The 25199-nt window shown below is 46.7% G+C and overlaps 1 pseudogene; it reads right to left on the bottom strand.

Moving 5' to 3' along the window:
• Positions 1-498: 498 nt before the first annotated feature.
• LOC135540363 (protein TASOR-like) lies at positions 499-24485 on the bottom strand (annotated as a pseudogene).
• Positions 24486-25199: the final 714 nt, after the last annotated feature.

Here is a 25199-nt window from a genome sequence, read left to right as displayed (position 1 = left end):
ATGATGATAAGGGGGGAGGGGGGGGGGGTAAATGTATAAGACCCTGTAACTGGTAATATGTTCCAAGTCAGAGCGATTTGTCGACATTGATACTAACTAGTATTGTTTTTGAAGTTCCCTTGTCCAAGAGATTTACAGTTAAACGTCATGGCAGGATAAACCTACACGAAACACAGCCCTTATTTTAAGTGTTTCTAAAATCCCGTATGGGGGAAAAGGAACGGTGGAAAAATTATTGGAACCACTTTCTTGTTTGACCGCTAGGTTATGGGTATTCTGACACTTAAACTAGTAACAGAGCCCCAGGGTGTATTTACAAGCTTTGAAGGGACTTTCATCTAATGACCATGTGTATAAATTGTTATTTAAAATGTACTGTGTTGTGTGAATAAAAGTTGTTTTTTTAAATATACAATTATTTAAAGGGAAACTAAGGTAAATGTGTTAATGTCTGGATTAAGTCAGTCCTAGTAGAAATAGTTTGACAAAACAAAGCCATAATTTTGACAAGCATGTTTTAATACAAACAAAGTTGTAAAAAATAACATTAAGATAAAAACCACTGGTTTTCTGTACAAGGCCACATGGCTACAGTATACTTCTTTACAAAACCAAAAAAGGTACAAGGATATTAACTTAGGCCTAGATTCAATCAGATCAAGCGTAGCATAGTGAATGGTTTAGTGGTGTTGAAGGTCAAACTGAGGCATCAAATCGGTGAGCAGCTGCTCTTGTGATAGTTGTCACTCAGCCACACCTGGCCCTCTCCCATTAGATGTTCAGAACGAGGAAGTGTAGGCTATATAGAAATAATCACGCTCTAATTGAACAATCCTGAAACTTAATATTGAGGGTTTCTATCTCCTAATGGAGGTGTAGACTACATCTCACATTCCACTGTTCAAACTTATAATGGGATTTCTCTTAATGCAACACCGTTCAGAATATGGCAACGTCCACTGGGTATAATGCCAGGAGCTGCTAGTGGATTTGACAGCTCTGCTGTTCCACCGCCGAAACAACCGCTACGCAGATGTCGGCTAAAGGGGATCTGATTGAATACAGCCCCTAAACAAGTAATAACAAAACGTTTTCCTAGAAAATACAAATATAATTGTTTGGTTTGACAAGATCTGACAGGTTAGTGAGTAGTATCATCAGCAGGCAGCACCAGCCAGGACACAGCTGGCTTTACCATCTGTAAGGGAAAAAAAGTTATTTCCTGTCAAGTAAAGCGCTTCTTTAGGATCATAAATGAAGATTCACTAGTGGGGTCTGTTTGGGACAGGAGGGTTCAGTAAGAAATGTAATGTGTAGAAGAGATTTGACTCGGTCAAGTAGGTAGTCGTGCTAGTTGCTCTCTATCCATCGGGGCACAACAGAAAACAAAAATGAACATCCCGGTATATCCTCAGTGTTTTCAGGTTGATACCTACTGAACACAACTCTTGTTTGTTCACTCGGCCGTTCGTCACCGCTTCCAAGGGCCATTCCCACGCCCCTGGTTAGCAGTCTGGTTACTACCCCAGGGGTGATGAGGGTTCCCCATCAGTCGTGAAGGGAAGGTGTGGCGCCCCAGCCCCATGTTCTGCTGCTGAAGGCCCCATAGACAGGACTCTGACCCCCCTGCCTGGCCCATCCTAGCCCAGCCAATGGCATTAGGCATCAATGGTCTAATACCCCCCCGCCCTGCAGGTCCTTCCAGCCTATTCAACATGGGCCTTTGGAATATGCTCATGCCATGGTTGTGCAGATTGAGGTTACTGTTAAGGAACATTGTATTAGGCATGGGTAACAAGCCGTTTCTCTGCTGCTGTCTGGCTGCCTGTGCCAGTCTGTCTGTCGCTGCCGCTATGTAATCCCCACCACCAACTGGCCGGGGGGCTGCTGCCCTGGGACCTGGAGGACCAGGGAGGGGGCTGCTAGGGGCTTTGTCAGTCATTCCTCCTCCCCCCTGGAGGCTGCCTTCTACTGGGCTGGGTTTAGTGTTCTCCCCCTGGGACCTTGGAGGCTCAGGGCCTGGGGGGTCGTTAGTGTTGCTGGGTGTGGCCCCCACTCCCCATGGCCCTCAGTGACAATGCCAGCTAAAGGATCCCGGTGGCTGCTGAAAGGGTTTAGTCTGCCCTGGGAGCCACACAAAGACCTGCCACTGGTCACCTCGGCACCAGCAGTTACACTCAGACCGAGCTTAGAGTGGAGTGAGGAGAGGGTAGCTTCTTTAGCCTGCCATGTGGGGGTCAGTCCCACTTCCTTCTGGATCCCAGCAGGGGACTGGCTGGAGCGGAGAGGGACAGGACCAAGGAGAGAGACAGGGGAAGGGGTGAAACTAGGAGTGAGGAGACCAGGGGTGAGGAAACCAACTCCAGAGTCCCCTAGACACCCTGGTGAGTCTGTACCCAGGCCAGGAATCCTTTGTCCTGGTGGGGACTCTGGTCTCTCCCCGTCCACCTCTGGAGGTGCCATCTGTGAGCGAGCAGCCTTATCAGCCTTGAACTGAGAGATGGCCTCCTTCAGGGCCTGGAAGTTGAGCTCCATGGGTGTCCCCGCGTCAGGAACAAGCTGGTCGGGGAGGGATGGACGGAAGTCGTCCTCGTTCAGCGGAGTGGACAGGCGGTCCACCAGGCGATCTGGGGAGGAGGGGGAGTCCAGAAGGATCGGTTCCTCCAGCACATGCTTTTCCTCTCGGACTGTGGATGGAAAATACAAAACGTTAACAGTGTTATGGGTCAATTGGAATAAACATCGGGAAGGGCAGAATTCTGTGCTCGAGAGATCCTGTTTAGATGCCTCGTTACCCTCAAACAATATGATCCTGTGATATCCTATTGGCCAACAGCATTGCCTGACCATGTCACCTGACCAGAACAAACTCTGTGCACTAGTTACAGGCTATGGTCAGTGGAAAAACTCCTGTTCCTAAATATGACCCATATTAACTACCTGTAGTAGCTGCAGCTATGAGGTCTACTGAGGTAGACCGCTTGTCTCTGATGTCATGGAAACCAACTAGGCCACCGAAGTTGTGCATGATGTCGTTGATGTTGGCGATGACGATACCAGTACTGGAGTAGTGGGGGAACATCTCGAAGTGGCTCTCTGGAACAGCAAAACAAAGAGAAGCGCTAGTTTAGCGTGTGTGTTATCCGTGAGGAAGATGTGTCGTTGCTGAATGTACTGTGCCTGCAGCTTGATCAAAGTCTAGGTTGTGTGTGTTACCCGTGAGGAAGATGATGTGTCGTTGCTGAATGTGCTGTGCCTGCAGCTTGAGGAGACAGTCCAGGTCGGGGGCGGGGCGAGATGGAGCGTCACACTCATGGTATGGCAGGAACTCCACAATGTTTTTCTTCTGGTACGTGGTCAGCAGGTTCAAGATCTTCCTGGCTTCACTTTTAAACCTGATGGGGACAGAGATGAGGAGAATGAGTTTAATCAAACCTGAGAAGTTAGAAAACAAATCCCAATTTTCCCCTGCCACTTTGAACAGAATTTCTACTTATTGCATTTAAGGCCAATCAGCAGTTGAAACAAAGCGTCCTCCCGCCACTGTTTTGGGAAAAAGCTGAGGAATGGGCCTGGAGAAATGTTATCACTCAAATTCATAGATATGTCATGGATGTTCAGACCTCAACATGATTGTTTTAACCAGGTTGAGGCTACCCAGTTTGCATTTATTTTGTTTACAAAAATTGAAGTAAAAACAAACGTATATTTTAGGTTCTGATGGGGTACGTCAGTTGAACTAAGCTCATACGGCATTTAAGTTATATTCTTCCAAGAATCAATGGGTACATATAATTAATTTATAAGTCCAAAAATGTGGATTGCCCCAGTTATTCTGGATAAGTGCGTCCTCTGCTTAATGACTAAAATGTCAAATGTAGTTAAATCTTAGTTTGGAGTTTTGCACATACTAGTTTCACCAACGCAACAAAAACTGCCTTCCAGTTTGTTCATAATATAATGATTTTATGCTGGAGCTATTGAACGTTGACCATTTCAAAAGCACCAGTACCTGGACTGTTCCTTGAGTTTCTTCTGGGTTTTCCAGTGGACCCTCCACCTCCACACGCTCTCTGCTGAGTTCTGTTGGTCCAGGAACATCAGAATCACCCGCAGACGCTCTACAACAACATGTCACTCAGTTACTGAATGTAAAACCCCCTGCTGGTCAACAATAAAACAACAGGCGGTTGGAGCCATGCACCAGTCCCAGACACACGTTGTGCTCAATGTCTACCCAAAAGCATTAGTGCAAGCCTGCTGTCTTCTGAGTCTCCTTAACCTTTGTGGTTTTCTTCATGTTAGTATGCTGCTGTTGAGCCGCTGTTGTCACAACAGCTGTCCCACTAAAACTCACCGTGAGTGATGTAGTCAGGGTTGAGGACAAACTCGTCTGAGACGACGAATCCCCCAGAGACAAACAGCTCGTTGTAGGTGTGGTTCTTCACATCGTCCAGACTGTCTACTCCAGCGAAGATCACCGACGGCTGCCTCTTCAACTGCACCAGCGCCGGGATCTGACCAACATGATTAACACAACACCACGTTATTAGAGTGGAACGGCCTTGACACTTTATTAAGAACACCTTAGAGCCGTTACTGATGTTACGACCTGCCGTTACTGATGCTACGACCTGCCGTTACTGATGCTACGACCTGCCGTTACTGATGCTACGACCTGCCGTTACTGATGCTACGACCTGCCGTTACTGATGCTACGACCTGCCGTTACTGATGCTACGACCTGCCGTTACTGATGTTACGACCTGCCGTTACGACCTGCCGTTACTGATGTTACGACCTGCCGTTACTGATGTTACGACCTGACGTTACGACCTGCCGTTACTGATGCTACGACCTGCCGTTACTGATGTTACGACCTGACATGACCTGGCAATGGCAGAACAGTAGGTCAACTTTCTTTCATGCCAAGCATGTTAGTTACCAGGTCCACGTTCAGAAAGGCACAATGTTGTGTGATGTATATTACGGATATATTTCATAGAAATATCATGATATATTTCATATTATTGTAGTGTACCTTGTGAATGTGCGCTGCAATGTCCTTGTTCTGGATGAGAACCATTAGTTTGTCCATCCGGTTCTCTCTCTCCAGGAAACTCACAGGACTGCGTTCTACGTTACCCAACCTCTGGAGGTACTCCTAGTGGGATGAGAGAGAAACAAGGTCAGTTTCATACATTGACACTACTACAATACATACACGCCAAGCTCTCTCTCCATGTTTAAATGTGTATTTATAAAGCTCACCCCAGACACCATTCAATCATTCAAATGTATTTCTAAAGCTCTTTTTACATGAACAGTTGCTTTACAATAACCTTGATGTGGTGGGAGACCTCCCTCTCCCTCTCCTGTGTGTGGATGTAGAACTGGACAGAGTTCTTCTGGACATCCTTTATAATCTCCACCAGGTTACTGAACAACTCAGGCTTCAGCTGGCTGATCAGACTACTGATGGCTGAAGGGGAGGCGGGACCTGGCCCTAGGACAGGCTCTACCACTGGCCCGCCCACCCCTGACAAACTGTCAATCATCTGAGTGCGAGGAGGAGGTGGAGCCGCCACGGTGGCTGCTGAAACCGGCTGATCCAACATTACGGCATCGTCTTTTGCGTCAAACATCGCACTTGTTTGCGGCGTGAACTTTGCTCGTAGCCCTCGGACATCCAAGTCAGTGTTCTGTGTTGTTGTTGTCCAATTATTTGCTTTTGACATATCACTTGGCTTGCATGTTCCCAGTCTCCCGCCTGAGTCAGGGTTCTGTGTTGAAGTTGTCCATTGACTGTCCAGTGGTTGGAGGGACAGGGGGGCTCGACTGGAGCTGAGTTGCGGTAGTCCCGTCTGTGTCTGTGGTGGGTTGTGGTAGAGCGTAGGAGAATAGGCCATGCCGGGAAACGATGAAGAGGGAATCATTGTGCTATTATTATTATTATTAAAATGAGACACAGGTAGAGAACTGTAAGAGTTTGAGCTATCGGGACCAGGGGCAAACAGGCCAGGAGAGTGACGACTTGGGACAGACTGAGACACAGCAAGGCCAGGAGTAGGGGCAGGAGAGAGGCGGTGGCTGGGGACAGACTTAGACACAGCAAGGCCAGGAGCAGGAGAGAGGCGGTGGCTGGGGACAGACTGAGACACAGCAAGGCCAGGAGTAGGGGCAGGAGAGAGGCGGTGGCTGGGGACAGACTGAGACACAGCAAGGCCAGGAGTAGGGGCAGGAGAGAGGCGGTGGCTGGGGACAGACTTAGACACAGCAAGGCCAGGAGCAGGAGGCGGTGGCTGGGGACAGACTGAGACACAGCAAGGCTAAGGCCAGGGGCAGGAGAGAGGCGGTGGCTGGGGACAGACTGAGACACAGCAAGGCTAAGGCCAGGGGCAGGAGAGACAGGGCCACAGAAAGAATGGTTCCAGTATGTAGTGGTTGGAGGAGAGTGGTTAGCATGGTGGGTGGCTAACGTGCCGGGAATCCATTGGTCCTGTACGTTTATGATGGTGCCCATGCGGTCTCGGAGCGAGGTGACGTAGGCCTGCATGGGAGGGGACGAGTTGTAGAAGGAGACGTACTCCGAGAAGTGCAGGAGCGGATGCACCGGGAGCTGCTGTGAAGCATTCTGGGTATGGAGGAGCGATGAGCTGTAGTGGACGCTCTCTCTGAGCAGGAGGATCTGCATCTCTGTGGAGAAGTCACTGAACTGCTGGTCCAGGATACTTTCCAATCTGGTCAGAACGGGTCTCTGGACAGGAGGATTTTGAATGGGAGGAGGATTCTGGATGGGAGGAATGGAGGAGGGTGGTCTGGGTGACACCTGCCCTGTCTGTTTCAACTCTGTCTCCACATGTTCGTTCTCTTCCTCCACTAATTCCCCTTCCTCCAGCTGCTCTTTCACCCCATCTAGCACTTCCATCAGGTCTCCCTCCTCCACTTCCTCCGTCACCGGTTCCTCATAGACCACTTCTATCACATCTTCCTCCCCTTTCACTTCCTCCATCACCTGTTCCTCTACCTCTTTAACCTCCTCCTCCTGTTCAACCTCTATTGTGTTCGGGTCTTCAGCTGCCACAACAGTTGGCATATATTTTCCTGGACTGCCTTCAGCTTGTTCCTGACCAGCCTCTATGGGGCTAGTATGGGTTGGTTCTTCAGCTTGTTCCTGACCAGCCTCTATGGGGCTAGTATGGGTTGGTTCTTCAGCTTGTTCCTGACCAGCCTCTATGGGGCTAGTATGGGTTGGTTCTTCAGCTGGCCCTGGCTCAGGGGAGGGGCTGCTGCTTTTCTCTGGGAGGCTGGTGCTCTCTGAAGTAACAGGGACCAGAAGGAGGCTCTGGTTTGTCTCGTCTGTGGTTGTCTTTTCATTGTTGGTTATTTCTGTGGGGTCACAGGGGGTTTCAGCAAATTGCTCATCATCCTCTATGGGACTGGGGTAGGGACTGGAGCAGGGACTGGGGTAGGGACTGGGGTAGGGACTGGGACAGGGACTGGGCAGGGACTGGGCTGGGGGCTCTTCTAGGGGAGGACTGGGGCTAGGCTCTGGGTGCTCCTCTAGGGGAGGACTGGGGCTAGGCTCTGGGTGCTCCTCTAGGGGAGGGGTGACGTTTCTTTCCCTTCGCTCCGGAACACAGTGGGGGTAGCTGCTGGTTGCCATGGGGATCTGGGGTACGAAGCGCGGGTCCTGAGGGTTGTCCTTCTCTCTCTGGCAGTACCTCTTCCACTTCAGCCCTACACAGGAGGAAAAGGTATTAGTAAATATCATAATAGTGTCACATATCAGTTTCTCACAGAAATGTAAACCCCCCCCCCCCCATCTTAAGTCTTCCTGGTATTTCCTTATTGTGGTACGTGAGTGATGGTGCAGAGAAAGTAGGATAGTCAGATTCACTGCTAGCTACTGCTCCTCACAGGTAGCCTATGGAAGAGTGACTGCACCAGCGGCCCATCAGACGGCGAAGGGCTTAGCGGCCCATCAGACGGCGAAGGGCTTAGCGGCCCATCAGACGGCGAAGGGCTTAGCGGCCCATCAGACGGCGAAGGGCTTAGCGGCCCATCAGACGGCGAAGGGCTTAGCGGCCCATCAGACGGCGAAGGGCTTAGCGGCTTCAGCGGCGAAGGGCTTAGCGGCCCATCAGACGGCGAAGGGCTTAGCGGTCCATCAGACGGCGAAGGGCTTAGCGGACCATCAGACGGCGAAGGGCTTAGCGGCCCATCAGACGGCGAAGGGCTTAGCGGCCCATCAGACGGCGAAGGCGGCCCATCAGCGGCCGGCCCATCAGACGGCGAAGGGCTTAGCAGCCCATCAGACGGCGAAGGGCTTAGCGGCCCATCAGACGACAAGATATAGCCTAGACCTCCGATCTTCACTTGAGTGCCCAGAAAAAGGATCTAATACTGACTTTATTTGAGAGAAAAAAATCCAACAAAACCTTTGAGTTTGAATTTACTTTCTGTATATATAGATAGCTAACGCCAGAGTCTTATGGAGTTTGAATTCAAAATATCCCAAAATAGTATTTTGACTGACTTCGTATAATTTTAGGCCAGCCTACTCTGTAGTTTGTTGCTATAATAATGTCAGTGGTGTAGCCTATATGACAATATACTATTTGTAATATAGGCCTAATGAGCCTAACACTTATTTTCAATCAAACAAAATCTAAAATCTGTCACTATTATAGGCCATTTGATAGGCTACAATAAACGTAGACAAAGGTTGAGCCGATGCCCAGATTGGTTGGGTAGGTCATCGAGCATGTGGCGAAAGAGGAAGGTTGCGGTCGAGGGCAATCACCGGACCTTCCTTTCCTCCGAAGAGGTCGACCTTTTGTAAGTGATGTCACGTGAACCTGGTATCTCCAAGCAGAGCTGGTCTGAGGCTTGCCTATATAGAGCTGCCATGATCCCATACTGTACATATATTTCTGTTCTACATAGCATACACTGAGTGTCCAAAACATTAGGAACACCTTCCTAATATTGAGTTGCACCCCCTTTTGCCCTCAGAACAGCCTCGATTGTTGTACCTCCGCACGTGACAGGCTTGGATGTAGAGGGGCCTGGGGAAGGGCTGCAAGACCCCCCCGTCAGGCGATACAGAGGGAACATGATAGTCCATCCTTACCTGTAATGGGGATGAGGACCCATGGAATCTGCTCCTCCCCCTGACATTGCGAGTGCGATCTCCTGGGCGTTTCACCATTGGAACTGGGGCTGAAGCCTTCCAGGCTGCTCATACTGCCTGCTGCCTGCTCCTACAGAGAGACACATGATAATACAATGTCATGTACACATAGGACACACCCATATTGCACTTGGATTTACAGTAAAATCAGAGTAGGGGATATCCTCTTTGAAGTGATGCTAATGCCAGAGGAGTTCAGTACCTCCAAGTAGTCAGCCTTGTCCTGCAGGCCCCCAGAAGGTCGTTTCCTCAGGTCAATGTCCTGATTGGGCGGCAGACCCAGCTTGATCATCCTATCAAACAGCAGCACTTCAGTTTGCTCCGCCCCCTCTCTTGACCCTCCTCCTCTGCCCTCAGAACTCTGTGGCTGTTGCCCTGCAGCATTCTTCAGGCTGGTTAACATTTTCAGTAACTTGACTGCAGCCTCTGATCCGTCTCTCCTCAGGTCCACGTCTTTCAGACCCACACTGTGGAGCATCAGAGAGGACAGACAGGATGGGTTCCGGCCCCCTTCAGCTGGAGGGAGGAAGTGAGAGAACAGAAGATAGATTGGGATCAACTCAAGATGTAATGTATCAGTTTTGGTAAGAGTCAGGAAGTTGTCCACCTGAGAGCCTAGATCGACGAGAAGTTGGATATCAACTTCAACTTATGCTTTAATTATGACCTGTCAAGGGAAAACTCTGGGACCCATGTTATCCCAAAGACAGTGCCACAGTATTGAAACAATTCCAAGGCACCACCCCTCAGTAAGGCCTACCATACCTGGTCTGCTGTCCACACCACCCCTCTCCTGTGAGGCCTTTTTCAGGTACTTCAGAGTCCTCTCTGCAGTCTCCCTCTCCAGCTTCCTCTTCAGCCCACGGGGGTCCAACAGGCCTGCCCCCTCCTTCGCTCCTCCCTGCGCCTCTCCCCTCTTCCTCACATCCCCCTCTGCATTCTTCCGACACTTCAGTATCAAGTTGATCAGCTCCTTCACCTTCTGAGGGTTGGAGTCAGTGCGAGACTGAAACGGAGAGAGGTTAACCTGGACCGCCGGAGGCTGGGCAGCAGTGGGACCATTAGGCTTGACCTTTGACCCTACCACTGGCTTGTCCCCGCTGGCCCTACTACCACCCTCACAATCAGTCACAGGGCTGATGTCATCAGGCGCGACACAGTAACTCTCCATCATCTCCTTGGCTCGGACCACGGGCATGGTGTAGAGGTTAGGGCTGTAGACGTAGGAGCGCAGGTAGCCCTCCATGTTGAGCTTGTGGTGTTTTGGAGCCGGGAACAGCTTCCCTCGGTCATCCAGCTTGGTGTCGTACTCAGTCATGGGAACGTGGCGGAGCTAGAGAGGAGAGATGATGCAGTATTTTACCATCTGCTTGCATGGAAAATCACTAGCTCCATGACATACAGAGAGGTTGACAGTATAACAAACCCAATAGATCATCAATAACATGCACCTTATGTCTGTCTTTGGACAATATGGGGAAAACTTTGACTCCAGACAGAAATCTAGTCAAAACAAATATATTTAAGGAAGCACCAGTGAATCGGTCTATTAAATAAACAGTGGTCAAATGAAGCAGTTGCTAAGCTACAAGACTGTTTTTCTAGCACAGACTGGAATATGTTCCGGGATTCCTCCCAAGGCTTTGAGGAGTACACCACATCAGTCACTGGCTTTATCAATAAGTGCATCGATGACGTCATTTGTACAGTGACTGTACGTACATACCCCAACCAGAAGCCATGGATTACAGGCAACATCCGTTAACGGGTAGAGATGCCGCTTTCAACCCAGAAGCTTGAAATAAATCCCACTCTGCCTTCCGACGAACCATCAAACAGGCGAAGCGTCAATACAGGAATAAGATCACATCGTACTACACCAGCTCCGACGCTCGTAGGATGTGGAACTACAAAAGGAAGCACAGCCGAGAGCTGCCCAGTGACATGAGCCTACGAGACGAGCTGAATAACCTATATGCTTGCTTCGAGGCAAGTAACACTGAAACATGCATGAGAGCACCAGCTGTTCCGGACGACTGTGTGATCACGCTCTCTGCTGCCGATGTGAGTAAGACCTTTAAACAGTTCAACATTCACAAGGCCGGATTTCCACAGACAGATTACCAGGATGTGTTCTCCAAGCATGCGCTGACCAACTGGCAAGTGTCTTCACTGACATTTTCATCCTCTCACTGTCGGGAGTCTGTAATACCAACGTTACAAGCAGACCACCATAGTCCCTGTGCCCAAGAACACGAAGGTAACTTGCCTAAATGACTACCGACCCGTAGCACTCGTGTCTACTCACGTCTATGGCACTCCACACTGCACTTTCACACCTGGACAAAAGGAACACCTATGTGAGAATGCTATTCAGCTACAGCTCAGCGCTCAACACCATAGAGCCCTCAAAGCTAATCACTAAGCTAAGGACCCAGAGACCTGACCGTGTGGTGCAAGGACAACAACCTCTCCCTCAACGTGATCGAGACAAAGGAGATGACTGTGGACTACAGGAAACGGCGGACCAAGCACCCCCATTCTCATCGACGGAACTGTAGTGGAGCAGGTTGAGAACTTCCAAGTTCCTTGGCGTCAACATCCCCAACAAACTAACATGGTCCAAGCACACCAAGACAGTCGTGGAGAGGGCACAACGAAACCTATTCCCCCTCAGGAGACCTTCAAATGTTTTACAGCTGCACCATTGAGAGCATCCTGACTGGTTGCATCACAGGCTGGTGTAGAAACTGTTCAGCCTCCAATAACTCTGCCTACATGTACACAATTACCTCGACGCCGGTGCCCCCTGTACATTGACTCTGTACCGGTACCCCCTGTATATATCCTTGCCATTGTTATTTACTGCTGCTCTTTAATGATTGGTTTTTCTTACTTTTTTTGTGTTTTTTTTTTTAATGCTTTTTTTGTGTTGGTATTTTCTTAACTGCATTGTTGGTTAAGGGCTTGTAAGTAAGCATGTCACTGTATTCGGCACGTGTGGTATATGGCCAATATACCATGGTCCTGGATACCACCCTTAGCCGTGGTATATTGACCATACACCACAAACCCCTGAGGTATCTTATTGCTATTATAAACTGGTTACCAATGTAATTAGAGCAGTGAAAATACATGTTTTGTCATACCCATAGTATGCGGTCTGCTATACCATAGCTGTCAGCCAATCAGCATTCAGCGCTCGAACCACCCAGTTTATAATGTTCAATATACCACGGGTTTCAGCCAATCAGCATCCAGGACGCAAACTACCTGGTTTATAATAGCATATCATTATCATGTCACACATTTATACCTTTCCATCGTGAAGTCCACTTAGGTAGTCCCTGGCCTGGTGCTCGACCCCGGCCGAGAGGTCAGCAGGCGGGTTGCAGCGCACCTTGACCAGGGCATGATGCAGAGCCGGGACAAAGCTTTTAAGCTGGGGCATCACAGTGTCATGGGAAAATGACGACTGCAAAGGCTCCTGGGTAGCTGGACAATTTGTACTGTATTTTGTCACATCCCTCGACTCTTGAAAAACAAAGAGTGCTTGAAGGCCTCTTTTCCACCCATCTCTTCTTTCTGGAAAAACACAATCATTACTAGAGCAATTACATTCTTCACAGGTTTAGCACATAAGACTTTATACTCTTGACCTACCAGTTGGAGCAGCCATCTGAACTGAAGACAGCAGGAAGAGGAATCCTTTGTCAGCCAACGCGTGGACAAGCACCTGCACATGGAACAGTTGTTAGAACAGCCCGGGAGCAAAAGCCTGCAATCCCAGTGGCTCTCCAGGAGGAGGTGCTGGACCTACCAGTCTCTGTGTCTCCAGGCCTTGAAGCAGTGCTGCCAGACAGTCACCTGACTTGCTCTTGTCCACTACCTCCAGCAGACTGCAGTAGGTTCCATTCTTCAACACTACAATACCAACACACAGACATTACAGAAGAGACATTAGAAGCCCTGTGAATAGCAGAGGGTCTTCTTCAAAATTGCTGGTTGGTTATGGCAGGAACAGCTGAGTATTCAAGACACATAAATTCCATTGTGAAATCTAAAACGCACAATTAGAAAGACAGCCAGGACCGATGTGGTACAACATGGGGCGGCAGGTAGCCTAGTGGTTAGAGCGTTGGAATAGTAACCGAAAGGTTGCAAGATCGAATCCCAGAGTCTTTCTAATTGTGCGGATTATATTTCACAATGGAATTTATGTGTCTTGAATACTCTGCCTATTGGTAACATGGTAAAAAGCCGTCGTTCTGCTCCACTGTTACTAGGCAATCATTGAAAATAAGATTTTATTTTCTTAACAGTAAAAGAAAAAATACAGAAATAAAACATGGAAGCATAGATCAGTTTGCACTCTAACTTTTCACTAAACATAATGTACACAACTGGTCAAAAGTTTGGGGTCACTTAGAAATGTCCTTGTTTTCCATGAAAACATACAGGAAATAGACTTGCAAAATGATTAGGAAATATAGTCAAGACATTGACAAGGTTATAAATAAATGATTTTTAATTTAAATAAGTGTCTTTCAAACTTTGCTTTCGTCAAAGAATCCTCCATTTGCAGCAGCAACAGCCTTGCAGACCTTTGGCATTCTAGTTGTCAATTGGTTGAGGTTATCTGAAGGGATTTCCCACCATGCTTCCTGAAGCCCCGCCCACAAGTTGGATTGGCTTGATGGTCACTTCTTACAAACCATACGGTCAAGCTCCTCCCACAACAGCGCTGAGATCCTGTGACTGTGCTGGCCACTTCATTATAAACAGAATACCAGCTGGCTGCTTCTTCCCTAAATAGTTATTGCATAGTTTGGAGCTGTGCTTTGGGTCATTGTCCTATTGTAGGAGGAAATTGGCTCCAATTAAGCGCCGGCCTCAGGGTATGGCATGGCGTTGCAAAGTGCCTTCCTTCTTCAAGTTCCTTTAACCCTGTCCAAATCTCCCACTTTACCACCAAAGCACCCCCAGACCATCACATTGCCTCCACCAGGCTTAACAGATGGCGTCAAGCACTCCTCCAGCATCTTTTCATTTTTTCTGCGGATCACAATCTGATCCAAACTCCTCAAACTTAGAGGTCTGTCCACAACACTTTTTTCCAATCTTTCTCTGCCCAGTGTCTGTGTTCTTTTCCTTTTATTGGCCAGTCTGAGATGGCTTTTTCTTTGCAACTCTGCCTAGAAGGCCAGCATCCCAGAGCCGCCTCTTCACTGTTGACATTGAGACTGGTGTTTTGCGGGTACTATTTAATGAAGCTGCCAGTTGAGGACTTTGAGGCGCCTGTTTCTCAAACTAGACACTCTAATGTGCTTGTCCTCTTGCTCAGTTGTGCACCAGAGCCTCCCACTCCTCTTTCTATTCTGGTTAGAGACAGTTTACGCTGTTCTGTGAAGGGAGGAGTAGACCGTGTTGTACGAGATCTTCAGTTTCTTGGCAATTCCTTGCATGGAATAGCCTTCCTTTCTCAGAACAAGAATAGACTGACGAGTTTCAGAAGAAAGTTCTTTGTTTCTGGCCATTTTGAGCCTGTAATCAAATGCACAAATGCTCCAGATACTCAACTAGTCTAAAGAAGGTCAGTTTTACTGCTTCTTTAAATCAGCACAACGGTTGTCAAAAACAAGGACATTTCTTTTGAACGGTAGTGTGTATATTACCTGATCTCCAGCACCTGCTTAAAACCAGTGTGTGTGTGTGTGTGTATCGTGTACCTTCGTGGCTGCCTGCATACAGGTTCCAGGAGAACAGAGCTGAGGGGATCATCTGATTCACCTGGTCTATACACATCACCAGACCCAGCTCCAGCTTCTCAGGCCTAGAAACAGACACACAAAGACACCGGTTCATTTACTAACATTCAATCCTCTTCACGTGGACAGCTGTAGATGTAATGTGGCTGAAAACCAAACATTAAAAATAATGACTTCATTATCAAGTTGACATTGATTTGTAAAGGAGGTCACATGACTCACAGTTTGAAAGGCAGGAAGGGGGGTGAGAAGGAGCAGAAAGAGACCTGGGACACTGCTCTACCCTCATTCACCAGCTCTCCACTCCACACTGTGTATTTACTCCTGCCTGTAGACAAAGAGACATGACAATCATACAGCCACCAACAAATAACACACACAATGATTGGACTTACTCAATTAAGTCGCTCTGGATAAGAGCACTGCTCAATGACTACGATTTAAACAACCCTCTGTATTTTTTGCGCTGTTCATGAATTAATCTCAAAAGATATGGATTACCTGTACTTCCTTCAGACGTTTGGCTGTTTGACCTAAATAGCGAAAGAAAACAACAATTTACCTAACATTGTCACATATACACCTGTATTAGGCCACAGCCTGTCATTTCCAATGGGAACAAATGAGTCATAGTGGGCAGAACAAGCAAGGAGGTGGGTGGAGCCTGGTACAAGCTAGTGAGATCCTATTGGCCCATTCTAGCATGCAGCTACATATTTACGTTAGGGAACGCCTACTCTGAAGTGCGCGTTTGCAATAACTAAATTTGCCTTTAAACTCCTTGTAAATAACGCTATTTTTTAAAAAACTTTGGTAAAGGGTGAAGTCTACAAAACTGTGAATCCACTGTGTTCACAACAGACAACTGTATGGAGATCAAAGGTTTCATCGATGAGAAAATTTGCAGAACGTCGGCCAAAATCCATCTCCTCCCACTGCCGGCCACTGTGCTTCCTCTCACTACCATATTTGGTAGTGAGTGGAAACGCCAAGCGGATGCTTCATATCTATACATCCGGTGAAATACCAGTCTCATTGTTCTATCTGTGTTGGAGTACCTCAGGGGAGCTATGGGCTTGGCTTGAAGAGGAGCATCTTTGCCTTTGAACTGGAAAGAGACCACTGCATAGGGACACACGTGTCTCGGCCGAGACTTCAGCTCATCAAAGTCATACTCATAGAAGTATTGCTGTGGGGGGAAAGAGTAGACAAACAGGACAGAATGGGACTTCCAGTATGACGACTTAAACACAAGAAACTTTAATGCCGCACTTGTATATTCAGTTTGATTTGACAGATGTTTCTGTTTTCCAAACAAATAGTATCAGTAAGTAATCGGTATAACACATCTACGGAGCCCCGTCCTCTACACACAATGTTGTTAGTACCAGTATTTACCTGAGTAAGCTCGTATGCTCTATAGGAGGTCAGAGATGTCACTTTGCTGGCGTTCTTGGAGAAATGGCTGTCAAACTTGGGCGTGGGGTCCAGAAGGTTCTTTGACATGTTCTCATAGATACTCTTCACTTTACCCTGTGTGTGTGTGTGTGTGTGTGTGTGTGTGAGAGAGAGAGAGCACGTTCATTTACAAGCTCAAAATTACCTTGAATTTTCCCTGACCACGTAAGGACGAGAGCTTTTGAGAAAAACAACCAAATGGTAGTTTTTGTTACCTTGATGACCTTGAATATGATGATCTCTCCCATGACTCCGGGGTTAAAAGGATTGATCTGCAGTAGGTCTGAGTTTTTAGACAGATAAACACCTGAAAGACACAACAGAAACAATTCAGTCTTAATCCTCCTTATAACCGTTTTACCACAGATGGAACAATGAGACATATTTCACTGGATGTATACATGTGAAAGGTGAGAGGAAGCCCATTGGCCGGCAGTGGGAGAAGATGGTCTCTTAGTTATAAAAATCTTTGGTTTTACTATCCCCCCCAAAAAATGTTAAATGTTCTACAATTAGCCTCACTTCAGTTTAGAAATATCTGTATAACACAAAACTTCACGTTCCAACACTTGGTCAGGTTTAAATAGCCCAAAAGTGGAGGGACAACGACCTTACCCTTGGAGGGGTTCCCCAGAGCTGTGATCCAGCTGTGCCCCACAAGCAGGCCCTTCTCACAGATCCATGGCAGCTATAACCAGGGGTATAACAGTATTATTAGACATAATAGGTCTACTCAAATCGTACATAGAAATGTGTAAATGCCATAGGTTTTTACCTTGGTGGTGTCAGCCATCAGGAAACAATGGGTCTCCTCCAGTTCCTTCTCCGTCCTCCCATCCTGCTTCAGCTCTCTCCTTTTCTCTACAAACTGTCAATCAAACAATGATTAAAAGAAACTATTAAAAACTACTAAAAAACTACTAAACTACTAAAAAAACAACATCTGCGCTGCAGATTAAAATGGCATTTCTGGGTGACGTCAGCCGGCCTAAAGCATTGCTTACGTCCTTCTCCAGCAGCTCACTGTGGACCAGTCTCGGCTTGGTGTACATGAACATCCCGTTGGAGCTGGCTTCTCTGTAGTTGGATGACAGGATGGTCAAGATGTCTTCAAACTCCCGGGACTCTGACGACACATACTGGAACAAGGCTGTTGGAGACAAAGAGACAGTCAGGTTGGTCAGTTCAACAGTCTGTCTATCCCAATCACAATTCATTTGTCCCGTGACAAAATAATGCAGAAATCTAGAATCAAGCACTAAATAATTCAGACATCTAGAATTAAGCACTAAAAATAGTGTCCCACACATACAGTGGGGCAAAAAAGTATTTAGTCAGCCACCAATTGTGCAAGTTCTCCCACTTAAAAAAGATGAGGCCTGTAATTTATCATAGGTACACTTCAACTATGACAGACAAAATGTGAAGAAAAAAAAAACAGAAAATCACATTGTAGGATTTTTAATGAATTTATTTGCAAATTAAGGTGGAAAATAAGTATTTGGTCACCGACAAACAAGCAAGATTTCTGGCTCTCACAGACCTGTAACTTCTTCTTTAAGAGGCTCCTCTGTCCTCCACTCGTTACCTGTATTAATGGCACCTGTTTGAACTTGTTATCAGTATAAAAGACACCTGTCCACAACCTCAAACAGTCACACTCCAAACTCCGCTATGGCCAAGACAAAAGAGCTGTCAAAGGACACCAGAAACAAAACTGTAGACCTGCACCAGGTGGGGAAGACTGAATCTGCAATAGGTAAGCAGCTTGGTTTGAAGAAATCAACTGTGGGAACAATTATTAGGAAATGGAAGACATACAAGACCACTGATAATCTCCCTCGATCTGGGGCTCCACGCAAGATCTCACCCCGTGGGCTCAAAATGATCACAAGAACGGTGAGCAAAACTCCCAGAACCACAAGGGGGGACTTAGTGAAAGACCTGCAGAGAGCTGGGATCAAAGTAACAAAGCCTACCATCAGTAACACACTACGCCGCCAGGGACTCAAATCCTGCAGTGACAGACGTGTCCCCCTGCTTAAGCCAGTACATGTCCAGGCCCATCTGAAGTATGCTAGAGAGCATTTGGATGATCCAGAAGAAGATTGGGAGAATGTCATATGGTCAGATGAAACCAAAATATAACTTTTTGGTAAAAACTCAACTTGTCGTGTTTGGAGGACAAAGAATGCTGAGTTGCATCCAAAGAACACCATACCTACTGTGAAGCATGGCGGTAGAAACACCATGCTTTGGGGCTGTTTTTCTGCAAAGAGACCAGGACGACTGATCCGTGTAAAGGAAAGAATGATTGGGACCATGTATCGTGAGATTTTGAGTGAAAACCTCCTTTCATCAGCAAGGGCATTAAAGATGAAACGTGGCTGGGTCTTTCAGTATGACAATGATCCCAAACACACCGCCCGGGCAACGAAGGAGTGGCTTCGTAAGAAGCATTTCAAGGTCCTGGAGTGGCCTAGCCAGTCTCCAGATCTCAACCCCATAGAAAATCTTTGGAGGGAGTTGAAAGTCCGTGTTACCCAGCAACAGCCCCAAAACATCACTGCTCTAGAGGAGATCTGCATGGAGGAATGGGCCAAAATACCAGCAACTGTGTGTGAAAACCTTGTGAAGACTTTTGACCTCTCATTGCCAACAAAGGGTATATAACAAAGTATTGCGATAAACTTTTGTTATTGACCAAATGCTTATTTTCCACCATAATTTTCAAATAAATTCATTAAAAATCCTACAATGTGATTTTCTGGATATTTTTTTCTCATTTTGTCTGTCATAGTTGAAGTGTACCTTTGATGAAAATTACAGGCCTCTCATCTTTTTAAGTGGGAGAACTTGCACAATTGGTGGCTGACTAAATACTTTTTTGCCCCACTGTACATACACAGGGTTCGAATCTATTTAATTTTTTTTGCCACTTGTCCTTTCGACAAGTACAGGAGATATTTTTAAATTAGGCTGTTCTAGGAATATATTTTAAAGTTGTCAGAATGACATGACCAATGTTGAATATATGGGATTCCCCTCTTTTCAACAGTGTCAGTAATTTCTCAGCTCCCAATATTGGGCTCTGGAGATGCGGTGTTCAACCCGATTAGGCTAAGCAGCGTTTTTTCATCAATTGCGTGTCACCATTTGCGGTTACGCCGATGGAAAGTTTAGGAAATCGGACATGACAATTAGATTAATACATGATAATGGCTAAATAGTTAACTACAGAGAACTAGCCGGCAGGGGTGCAACTTTCACTGGGGACATTAGTATTTTTGTCATCCCCCAGTTTTAGCATTGGAATATGATACAAAACAAGGCAACGGTGTGCTTCATGCGGACGCCTCCGAGAGGTTGGGTAGGCTGTTGAGTGTTTACCCGACTGGATAAAAAAAATTGTTATGTCCCTCCCATTTCTAAAACCAAAGTTTGCTCCCCTGCAATCGAGCATACACAATATGTGGTGAATTGGCTATCCAATCTCTCTCCCTCCTCTGGCCCACTCACGTTTGCACACAAGCAGCTGAATGCACACACCATGATTTTTCCAGGAATTTCATGACTGTACGAAGCCTGTTTGCTGACAAAAAATGTGGTATAACTTTGCAAATAATTCACTAATTAACAAGTAATATCAACAAATGTGCGCAGGCGGCTACAATTGGCTCTCAATAGTGCATCTCGCAACCGGGGATGACTGAAAGACCGCTCTGCAATCCTACTCCAATACGCTCTGCAGAAATTGTGATAATAGCAGGGCAATTCCATGATAAGAGTGACACGGAGACTCAGATTTTTCATTTAAAGATGGATGGCCAAACAAAAACCAATGATTGCAAAGTAAAACAAACCATACAACTTTATGTACAATGACTACTTTTAACAATTCACACTTTTTACAAAAACATGTTTACTTGGAAGAACAGTGCAGCTGTTCAATACCATCATCCCAGAAACCCTTAGACCCACTCCAATTTGCATACCGCCCCAATAGATCCACAGATGACGCAATCTCTATTGCACCTGCCGAAATGTCTATCAGTAGCACTCACGTCTGTAGCCATGAAGTACTTTGAAAGGCTGGTAATGGCTCACATCAACACCATCATCCCAGTAACCCTAGACCCACTCCAATTTGCATACCGCCCCAATAGATCCACAGATGACGCAATCTCTATTGCACCCCACACTGCCCTTTCCCACCTGGACAAAAGGAACACCTATGTGAGAATGCTATTCATTAACTACAGTTCAGCGTTCAACACCATAGTGCCCTCAAAGCTCATCAATAAGTTAAGGACCCTGGGACTAAACACCTTCCTCTGCAACTGGATCCTGGACTTCCTGACTAGCCGTCCCCAGGTGGTAAGGGTAGGTAACAACACATCCGCCACGCTGATCCTCAACACAGGGGCCCCTCAGGGGTGCGTGCTCAGCCCCCTTCTGTACTCCCTGTTCACTCATGACTGCACGGCCAGGCACAACTCCAACACCATCATTACATTTGCAGATGACAACAGTGGGAGGCCTGATCACCGACAACAACAAGACAGCCTATAGGGAGGTCTGAGACCTGGCTGTGTGGTGCTAGGACTATGATTGTGGACTACAGGAAAGAGGACCGAGCACACCCCCATTCTCATCGACTGGGCTGTAGTGCAGCAGGTTGAGACCTTCAAGTTCCTTGGTGTCCATACTACCAACAAACTAACATGGTCCAAACACACCAAGACAGTAGTGAAGAGAGCACAACAAAACCTATTCCCGCTCAGGGACTGAAAAGATTTGGCCTGGGTCCTCAGATCCTCAAAAGGTTCTACAGCTGCACCATGCATCACATGCTCGGAAAGCATCACTGCCTGGTGTACATCCTGGGGCAACTGCCATCCAGGACCTCTATACCAGGCGGTGTCACCCCAGAGCACTGCAGTACATCCTGGGGCCAAGCTTCCTGCCATCCAGGACCTCTATACCAGGCGGTGTCAGAGGAAGGCCCTACAGAGGGTAGTGCATCATCCTGGGGCCAAGCTTCCTGCCATCCAGGACCTCTATACCAGGCGGTGTCAGAGGAAGGCCCTACAGAGGGTAGTGCTAACGGCCCAGTACATCCTGGGGCCAAGCTTCCTGCCATCCAGGACCTCTATACCAGGCGGTGTCAGAGGAAGGCCCTACAGAGGGTAGTGCGAACGGCCCAGTACATCCTGGGGCCAAGCTTCCTGCCATCCAGGACCTCTATACCAGGCGGTGTCAGAGGAAGGCACTGAAAATTGTCAGAGACTCCAGCCACCCTAGTCATAGACTGTTCTCTCTGCTTCCACACGGCAAGGGGTACCGGAGCGCCAAATCCAAGAGGCTTCTAAACAGCTTCTACCCCCCAAGCCATAAGACTCCTGAACATCTAGTCAAATGGCTACCCAGACTATTCACATCCTCTCCACACCACTGCCACTCTGTTATTATCTATGCATAGTAACTTTAATGAACTCTACCCTTTAATTACTTGTATCTCTTATTCTTATTCATATTATTTTGAACTGCACTGTCGGTTAGGGGCTCATAAGTAAGCATTTCACTGTTAGTTCTACACCTGTTGTATTCAGTGCATGTGACTAATACAATTTTATTTGAAATTGTGATAGAATCATAAAGCCTTCACTTTCAAATCACAAAATAATTTCACAAATGCAAAATATACACTTACTGTAGGCTGTTTCAACCTGCTTTAATACAGTTGCAGCTGACAGTATTTTTCAGTTACAACACGTTCCTGGCTTCCTTCTTCCAATACACACACAGGTGTTCGGAGCATGATTTTCTAATTAGCACACGTTCCCTCTGTTTTCTGTCTTGTCTTCATCCAATGACTTATAATGCATTCGGAAAGTATAACCAGCCCTAGAGACTTTCTCTACATTTTGTTACTTTACAGCCTTATTCCTTATTCAACTTTGCTCTTTCTTTGCTCTGTTCACCGTTCCCTCGATCCCGACTAGTCTCCCAGTCCCTGCCGCTGACAACACATCCCCACAGCAAGATGCTGCCACCACCATACTTCACCGTAGGGATGGTGCCAGGTTTCCTACAGACATGATGCTGGAGGAAACCTGGCTTCTCTTGATTTCATCAGACCAGAGAATCTTGTTTCTCGTGGTCTGAGTCCTTTAGGTGCCTTTTGGCAAACTAAGCGGGCTCTCATGTGCCTTTTACTGAGGAGTGGCTTCTGTCTGGCCACTTTACCATACAGGCCTGATTGGTGGAGTGCTGCAGAGATGGTTGTCCTTCTGGAATGTTCTCCCATCTCCACAGAGGAACTCCGGAGCTCTGTCAGAGTGACCATTGGGTTCTTGGCCACCTCCCTGATAAGGCCCTTTCTCCCCTGATTGCTCAGTTTGGGCAGGCGCCCAGCTCTAGGAAGAGTCTTGGTGATTTCTTCGATTTAAGAATGATGGAGGCCACTGTGTTCGTGGGGACCTTCAACACTGCAGACATTTTTTGGTACCCTTCCCCAGAGCTGTCCCTTGACACAATCCTGTCTCGGAGCTCTACGGACAATTCCTTCGACCTCAGAGCTTGGTTTTTGCTCTGAAATGTACTTTCAACTGTGGGACCTTATATAGACAAGTGTGTGCACTACCAAATAATGTCCAATCAATATAATTTACCACAGGTGGACTCCAATAATCTCAAGGATGATCAATGGAAACAGGATGCACCTGAGCTCAATTTTGAGTTTCATAGCAAAGGGTCTGAAAAACTATGTAAATAAAGATATTTGTTTGTTTTTTTTAATAGATTTTCAAAATGTTCTAAATCTGTTTTAGCTTTGTCATTATGGGGTATTGTGTGTAGACTGAGGAAAACAAATATTTTAATTAATTGTATAGTAAAAACAGTAACGTAACAAATGTGGTTAAATCAAGGGGTCTGAATAATCTTCCGAGTGTAACGGAACAAAGATTATCAAGGTCTAGAAATTGCTGGGCAATAAAAACACACTTTTCAGAGTAACAAATCAAATCTATATTATTCTGGTCCAACCATTTTTTTCTATCAATAACATACAAAACACTACGACATACTGACTAATTGGGTATCGAGAAATGGCACCTCTACCTCTACATGTTGTCTCGGACTTGTTCCCTGTATTTAGGATCCAAAGTCACTTCTGTCGGGAAGGGTATGTAACGACAACCAGGGACCGTGGGTGTGTCCAAACAAAGACTACTAGCGTGCTAACGTTACCTGCTGAAACGGTGTGTATGATGTAGGCTAACAGCATGCACATTTCACACAAGACATCTATCTAACACAACTCTCCTGTAGTGCCCACCTCCATTCTACACTCCAATGGCTACCTAGCTAAAGTAGCGTCCTGACCGGGTAAACCATGTTTCAATTTCAGGTGCAATAAAAGCAGGTGACCTTAGCGAAGAACATGCTAAGTTAACAAGCTAACGTTACCCTCTAGTTATTTGCTGAACGGGGTCAAATTCAATGATCAGACAGATTGAATACAGTTTGTTTACAACTAGCTAGCTAGCTTAGCTAGCATGCAGTAACGTTAGCATTATTTAAATGTGGGAAAACATCAGCTAGCTAGCATATACGGCGAATTTAGCTATTGAGAAAGTAGCTACCTCTCTTTTCTTTGTTCTTTCTCGGTATTTGAAAGTTCAAGCGGTCCCCCGCCTTTGGAATATATTGCGTAGAAGACACTCCAGTTCTCGGTCTAGTCTCGGTACCACCAGCTTGCTCGGTACCAGAGTGCTCGCCATCTTGACTTGGTGTAACGTAAGTCTCGGGTGGGATGTAATATTTCACTGAGCTGTATTTCGATGCAGGGACGCTGCCACCACTGTGGCTCTCCATCTTAGATAAACACTTATTTGACAAAAAAATGCAATAGACACTGATCTTTCTTGTTAAATCGGCTGAGAGTGTTTTTTGCCCACACACTCAGAGCACAGATAATCCAACCACATCTCCGCCATGCTGCTTCACTGACGTTTTCGACGCACGGATTGCCTCGCTCCCCCCAACACCACCGCTGACGCTGCGGGGTCAGGCAATCGATGCATTGGGTTTTATGCGAAGGGTTTTAGCGCCACTTGCGGGTTTATGAACGAACGGCATGATGGCTCGCTTTATATTACATTTTACACGTGAGATATACGAAGTCATTATACAAGAGTAGCTTGTTTTATTTAATTGTATATATTTTTTTAATTTGTGTTTCCGAAATATTCACAAGCACTGTCTCCTTCCACGTATTTACTGACTAAAATAATCAGCTCTTGAATGACATGCTATTTGTTTTGTTGTCCTGATGCACAGATGGACAAAAGAAACCTGAGCTGGCATGAGGTGAGGCCCTTGGGAGACACGGTACGCCAATGCCTGTAAGCCCACCAATAAGGCTTTCTCTCTGGGGAACAGGGGCATTGTGTCTAGCCTGGTCCCAGATCTGTTTGTGCTCTTGGCCTGACAATTCCATAAGGAGTTGTAAAGAAAGCAAAAACAAACTGCCATCCAAACTAACGTGTGTCTGTCTTCTCCTTGGTCTGATTGCATGTGATTGCATCATGACAAATGGGAATTAAAGCAACCATTTAACCAGGGCTCAGGGGACATACACCAACACACTTGTCTGATTAGGCCTTTCTCACCTGTGGAAGCCTTCTAAGAGGGCCCCAGCCACTACTATTGGCTAAGAGAGGCCCCATGAGGAGGGGTAATCAGCATCTCTAACAGTTGGGCCATTAAGG

The sequence above is a fragment of the Oncorhynchus masou genome, chromosome 5 (genome assembly GCF_036934945.1).
Source record: "Oncorhynchus masou masou isolate Uvic2021 chromosome 5, UVic_Omas_1.1, whole genome shotgun sequence".
Lineage (NCBI taxonomy): Eukaryota > Metazoa > Chordata > Actinopteri > Salmoniformes > Salmonidae > Oncorhynchus > Oncorhynchus masou.
This window is presented reverse-complemented; position numbering and strand designations above follow the sequence as displayed.